Source organism: Anneissia japonica, unplaced genomic scaffold (genome assembly GCF_011630105.1).
Source record: "Anneissia japonica isolate Jap-2015-1 unplaced genomic scaffold, ASM1163010v1 scaffold287726_len2788222_cov184, whole genome shotgun sequence".
NCBI classification, from domain to species: domain Eukaryota; kingdom Metazoa; phylum Echinodermata; class Crinoidea; order Comatulida; family Comatulidae; genus Anneissia; species Anneissia japonica.
This window is the reverse complement of record NW_022705125.1, coordinates 889799-897230: the sequence shown is the minus strand read 5'-3', so window position 1 is coordinate 897230 and position 7432 is coordinate 889799.

The window sequence follows — 7432 nt, the reverse complement described above, 5'->3', positions numbered from 1 at the left end:
GATGTAATCCACGTGTGTTCCTTAGATACATAACTCAATGAAAGAAGAAAAGACGATGAGATGTCAACGACTTGGTAGACTTAGAACACAAATTTTATTTAATTTTATTTTTAATTTTTTTGTTTGTTTATTATATTCTATTAAAATGTCGACCAATCATATTATACTTTACTTTTTATCATAATTATTGTATTAACCAACTTATATTTTGTTTGTCACACATGCTGATGAAGACCCGAGGACGGGTTGAAATATTCATGTTTTGAATAAAATTTGTGTTCTAAGTCTACCAAGTCGTTGACATCTCATCGTCTTTTTCATTGAATTTCCATTTTCCGTCTAAAATGAATCAAGATTTTTTTTATCTTTTAGCTTACGTTGCAACGATTATATTTATGAAATCAGTTTTTCCGCAAACCCCGATAAAGTCAATGTATTTTGCACTACAAGCGACCGTTTTTTGTTTTTTTGCAAAAGCCTATAAACACCATTCCATGTTTTTGGCAAAGGCCAATACATCCTTTCAGCCAATCAGCGTACAGCTCTGATCTGAGGCGACTGACACTGCTCTCGCATATACGGCATAGCCAGTACATTGCGGTCTAGTCTTTTCATTCGATAAAGACGTAAATATTGATATTTAGTTGCAATTGAAATTCATAATGTAATAAGTAATAACAGTGTCTGTGACATTCTGATTGGTGACAATGCAATCAACCTTTGTAATTTATAAAATAATTTCTATAATAACTTAAATTAATGGATAATTTCAATGATATTGAGGAGTCTGTGCTCAATTCTCACCATTGGGATGTAAATACAACGGTGCCCAGGCAATTCTGCTCTAGCTGTGGCGAATATACAAATAACAATTTTTGTTTTAGTTGCAATTTAAATTCATAATGTAATAAGTAATAACAGTGTCTGTGACATTCTGATTGTTGACAATACAATCAACCTTTGTAGTTTATGACTTTCCTAATTCTTATTTGGTGACAAATAGTGTTGACTTATATAATTAGTATTTGGTAACAATACTTTTTACCTATTTAATTAATATTGGGTGACAGATATAATATCTAATTTTTATTTGGTTAGGATACTGTTGATATATCTAATTAGTTTTGGTGACAATACCATCTTTGTAATTTTATTTGGTGACAATATCAAATTTTGAATTATAAATATTGATGATAAACAAAAATATAATTTTTGTTATAAGTTTTGTTATTATGGTTAGTGAGCTCTCTATGGAGTATATTTGATATCTTTGATTAATCTTACAAAGGCCGTTTAAACTATTAAAAGGCAAGTACAAACATTGTTGATTGATTAATTGATTGATTGTTGACTTTTTAATACTAATATGCTACCATATCCTAAGTAATTTTTCACAAAATAAAAGGTAAAAAATAAACACCAGAAAAACAAAAGAGAACGTATCCCAAAATGATGAATCCAAAAGAAAGTTTTAACAATGATGATATAATTTTGTTTTCACATTGGATTATATGCTTTTGTAGATTATAATTAATTTGTCTTTATTGATTTAAATTGATTGACAACTAAATTCAATGATGGAACATAAGAGGAAGCATGGATTTGAATAATGTGGTAGTTATGTTAATCTATATGCTTTTTTTTTGTATTTTAACCTATTTATTCTTTCATTCTGACTGGTCAGGAACATATATGTGCCAGAAATATACTACAAAAGTAAGTTATGGTGAAAACTGTTAATGACATTTGACTTATACCATATTTGGTAGCAATTATGATGATATTTGTTTGAATAATTCTGTCTTTGGCGTGGTCTTCCTCTCTGTTGGAGGTACCACCATCTGTAAAGCCACTGATTAAAAACACAATGTTGCAATGAACTTATAGTTTAGGTTTCAAACCAGTTTAGTAATAATTATGATTATATCAATAATTGGCAAAATTTGTTGATACTGTACTAACATCTGAGTTTGCCTCCTGAAAGTGTATTGAAAGATATTATGATGATTACACATTTCCAAAATAGAAAAAAGCATGGTTGGTTATGATGAGGTAATTTCCATATGGTCATGTTCATTTGGCCGTATATCTTCGTTGTTAATTGTCGTATATGGCCATATGTTGGTCACTGTCATGTAGGTTTAGTTGCCATATTATATGATCAATCATTGTAATGCAATATAACCATAGGTTATAGATGATGTGTCATATATGACCTTGCATTTGTTTCATCTCTAGATTTTATTACAAATTGGTATACATATGTCTTAGTTGAACGGTTGGTCACTAAAACATGACTCTCATATTGTGGGCAATATTATGAAGTACAGTGGTGTATCCATTATCCACTTGAAGGTACAACGTGTATTGCAATTTTATCTTACGGTTATTTCTATGAAATGTTGAATCAATGCCACTAATTAGCTACACTTGTTTTAATTTCTTCAGAAATCATGCTGTTATGAAATACATCCACTAACTAATTTGTGCACGTCTACTTCTATGCACCCTTTCCCTGAAATATTCCTTCTACAATTTATTTAATGATGACAAAAAAACTCAGTTTTTTTTATAGCAATGCGAGCCTTCTATAAATAAACTGCTGACTTTATATGGTGTTTAACGAATGAGTACTCTCGCACTTATATCCAGGGTTTCTTAGTTAGCGTTCAATTAGTATGTAATCATTCAGTATACTTCTGTATGTGCAATTTTTGTATGAGTTGGCCGTTGCCATGGTGGTGTTGGACAGCCCTTTATAGGAAACAGTAAACGACAGTGCAGTAGTGATCTTGTTGTCATCGTTTGTATGGCTGCTTCTTTGAGGTGGTACAAAATAAAGCTTATCTGAGCAGTAGAGGAGTAAATTTTTGGATGCATAATGTGGTATGTCTGTGTTTATAGAGAAATAAAATGTTTTGTGCTAAAATTGTTTTGTTGTACTTTCTGTGTTCTATGATTTATAATTTTTGGGAGATTAGTTGTGTCAGATGTTATAAAAGAACATATGACTCTACACATGTATACATTCTAATACCTTTACTAAAAGATGTACTAATCGGTCTTAATCTGTCGAAAAGGATAATCTGCCAAATGTAGGTACTATGATCTTAATGGAATGATAAACGAAAAGCCTAATTTGTCGAATGTAGGCATATGATCTCAATGGAATGATAAACGAAAAGGCTAATCTGCCGAATATAGGCCTATGATCTCAATGGAATGACAAACGAGAAGCCTAATCTGCCGAATGTAGGCATATGATCTTAATGGAATAATAAAGGAAAAAGCCTAATCTGCCGAATGTAGGCCTATGATCTCAATGGAATGATAAACGAAAAGGCTAATAACTGCTTCCTCTCTGCGTTCAGTCTATCTAAACTAAATCAGAAACTCTAGTGTCAAAGGTTCCCCTTACAGTATCAAAGTACTTTTTATTCAAATAAACGACCAATTTTTCACCTATAGGCCTAGTCATTTTCCAGCTAATTTTTAACTTACGGTACCCAGGGATGTTTATTTGCATTTTTATAACTAATTTTAATAAAATAAATAGTAATTATTAGGCCTATTATCATAATAAATAATATTTTTTTTATATACAATTAACTTTTATTAGTTTACATTTTTCAAATTCAAATAGATCATATAATAATCTTTATACTGATCAAATGTTAACTTGGTCCAATATTTAGATTTTATGAGACTAGTGCCAACCTGTCGCTGTGTATCTGTTGTTGATGCTCCAATATCAGGGATAATAATGCCTTCTATTGAATCTCTTGATGGTCAACATTCAGAGTATTGTTCTATGGCTCCTGTGTTCCAAAAGCACTCCGCAGGGTGAAATATGCCACCTAAAAAGTCAAGCCATTAAGATTTTCTGAACAAATATATATAACTCACTTACTGAACTTAACTACAAAATAATTTCCAAATTGTACTATTCGACACGCATAACGCAAATGCCTGGTCAGACAGCTCGTGTCATGTGTAGAGAACCGAAATTGAGAAGCAGATCAAGATATAAGTTTATATAATTTTTTAGATGATCTTAGCTTACATACAGTAGTTCTTTTTATATAAAAACAACTTTAGAGTAAATAAAGAGTAATAATTGGAGTAAGATAACAACAAATCATTTTTGTGGTCAATTTAATGAAGTAGAAAGTGATTTCATTTAGCAATATCTGTGCCCCCAAGTAAGTTAATAAAACGGATTCATTTTGTAAAAAGTAACAATCACCATCAAAGATTTTATTGTTAGTCTAATTAGAACAGGTGGCACTGAATATTCATAATTATGCATGAGCTAGTTGCTTAGCAGCCACGTCATTTCCGGTTTTATATTTTTGTTGAGGGTGTCCTCAAAAGATTTGCTAGTTCAATAATTAAAGTAGCATGATGAAGTAATTCTTCACTTTTCGTGTAAGCTTATAATTAGGATATTTTAGCTATTGAATTTATTACAGTAAACACAGACATTAAATAAGATGAGAAGAGATGCACAATTCCATTTTATATTTATTTTCAAGCATTGAAATCAAGTTGGGATGTATACATTTTATATTTATATACTGTAGGTTTATGTCATGTACATCTGGCAAAAATCAGTAGACCTGGTTGTAATCCTCAAAATGTTTTATCTTATTATCTTACATGTCTATTATATTCTTCACAACAAACGGGTGACTTTATTAATAAGATAAACATTAGCAGTAATAATGCAATATTACTATCTATGAATAATTGGAAAGTTCTGTTGCCCTTTCAGTCCGGATATTCTTTTCTGATAGTTGTGGTTTCTTTGTCTACATCTCTGGAATAGAAAAATATTAAGAAAAGAATAAGAAACAGAGAAAAAGTTATAATGGAGTATCATAATATATAAATAAAAACCTGTCTCTTATACACATCTAGATGTGTATAAGAGACAGCCCATTTTTTTATAATAAATTATAAACAAAAAGAAAATAGGTGGGATGGGACTCATATAATTTTGAAATGTTTAAAACAATGACCAAACTTTGACTAGTGTACAGTTGACTTGGGTGACGCTGACTGGGCAAATACAAATTAAAAAAAGAAGCTTGTACGTCCTCATCCACTCGTAAAAAGGCTCAAACTAACTCAAAAAGCAAAGAAGCAGCTAATCATTTCAAACATTTTGCTTATTAAACTGGTACGTCTTGTTAATGTGAGGTATATTCCTACATAATTTTAATTGTCTTCCTAGGAAAGATTGGTGACAAAGCAACCATTGAAAGTTGATTCCAGGTTTTGGGTTGACACTGATTTATAGTTTTCGTCTTCGTAACTACGCCTGGGTGTATCTCTTAGACTGGCCGTTATGCAGAAGTACCTTCCACTATGTTTATTGTAATAATGTAATAGTCTATAATTTTAAGTAATGTGGTACCGTGCAAATGAAATGCTTCATTAATTATTTGATCATGTAAAATTATATTATGTGAACAACAATTATGTGCTATTTTAATGGTGTAATTATGCGAGGATGTAATGATAGTTATATAATGATGTAACAACATAAGGAAAATTCGATTAGATATATTATGGTAAGGAGATTTAATAATTTAATATTGTAATGATGAAACTGTGTTGTATCATTTTGATAATCACATTATTGTTTATTCTATTCTTTATTTTATTTTTTTTAAGTTTTTGGATACAATTTGGCTTCCAAAAAAAAAAGAAAGAAAACTTGAATAATAAAGAATAAAAATCTTTAACTTTGGCATGGCAGTAGTCTTCATAACCAGTCATAACGTGAACACGGAGTTTCAGGGAAGAACAGTTAATAGGAATCATGGAATGATTTTTTTTATGGTGGCTCCCTTAAAAAAAAAAAACCCTTAGTATGTATGCAATGAAACTAAGAAAAAAAACTTGGCAGTCAACATGTTAACCTTGTTCAACATCATTTTCTAATCATTTAACAATTTTGACTTTCCCAGATTCGGACACATGGGCCAAATTATTGAGTATCATCCGATTAAACATTTGAGCTTAAAACTAGTTTTCAAGGGGAATTTACAGCAATTTTCTTGCAGAGTATTGTTGTGATCTGTAGGTCCCAATAGAATCGTCAAAAGAAAAGTAGTGCAAAAAATCTTGAGCTATCCAATTTTTCACCTGGTAGTTTTCCTGCTGATTCTTACATTAGGGATTGTTAGATCCATAAGTCTGATCAAAACGAGATATATTTTGAGAATAATATGGTATACAGGTAGGCATTAAGTGGTTTGTTCGTGTGCATTAATTACATCATCCAACAGTCTTGTACAAAAGATGAAATAGGAAGAGCCAATCACAGAGCCCCAGGCGTATCCAAGATTCTTGATAAGGTGGTGATATATACAGTAGGAATTTACGAAACTTTTGCGCAAAAATGGAACAGGGATAGCCAATCACACAAAGCATCCAGTGGAGTATGCAGGATCTTGAAGAGCGACGGGTGCTGCGCGTGCCGGCCTGGGAGAGTGTTTTTTTAAATAATATAAAATGGAAAACGGATTTCAAAATAAGTTTATTTATTCAAATATTTTCGGTTCTTAAAGTTAATTTTGACATTAAAAAACATAATTATAATATCACAAATTGGTGACCTTACATTTTACAGTAAGACATTATTCTTATTCATAATTTTGTTGTTAATAAATCACAATCACATGGATTATGGAAAACATGGATTTCGCCATGATTGGAGGATAGTATTGTAATGTAATACGGTGTTTTTTTAATAATATAAAATGGAAAACGGATTTGAAAATAAGTTAGTTGGTTACATTGCATACTCTTTGTTTCTCGTTGTTTTATTGAAATATGTTCGGTTTTGAAAATTAATTTCGACATTAAAACACATACATATATTGTCACAAATTGGTGACCTGGCCCCCAGCCAAATGAGGCTCGCTATGCTCGCCTAGGCCCCCACCCCCTCTTCCGGGACCTTTAGCGTCCCCCACCCCTTTCAGGCAGATCCTAACGCCATCAGTTGGATGTGATAACAGTGCTTTTAGACATCCAGATCTGGATGAGTACGGTACTCCTCAACGCCCCTAAAAGGAGCAAAGCGAGAACGGGACATTGAAAATGGTTCGCAGTATTTAATAATAGGAAATTAAAATAAGACAGTATAATGATTACCGGTACTCATGGGGCCCATGCAGTGGTAGCGCTAGGATATATTTTCGATGGGGGGGGGGGGCGCAGCGCCATCCGAGGGCCGTAATGAATAATGAATAATGAATTCACGAGTTCCAGTGTTGCTTTTGCAATTTGACAGATCCTCGTTCAGTCATTGATTGATTCATGCTAGTGAAAAATTATTATTTTACGAAATTTTAATTGAAATATATACTCAAAATTGGCTTTAACGGTAAGACGGCCAAAGGATGGTGCTACCACGTGC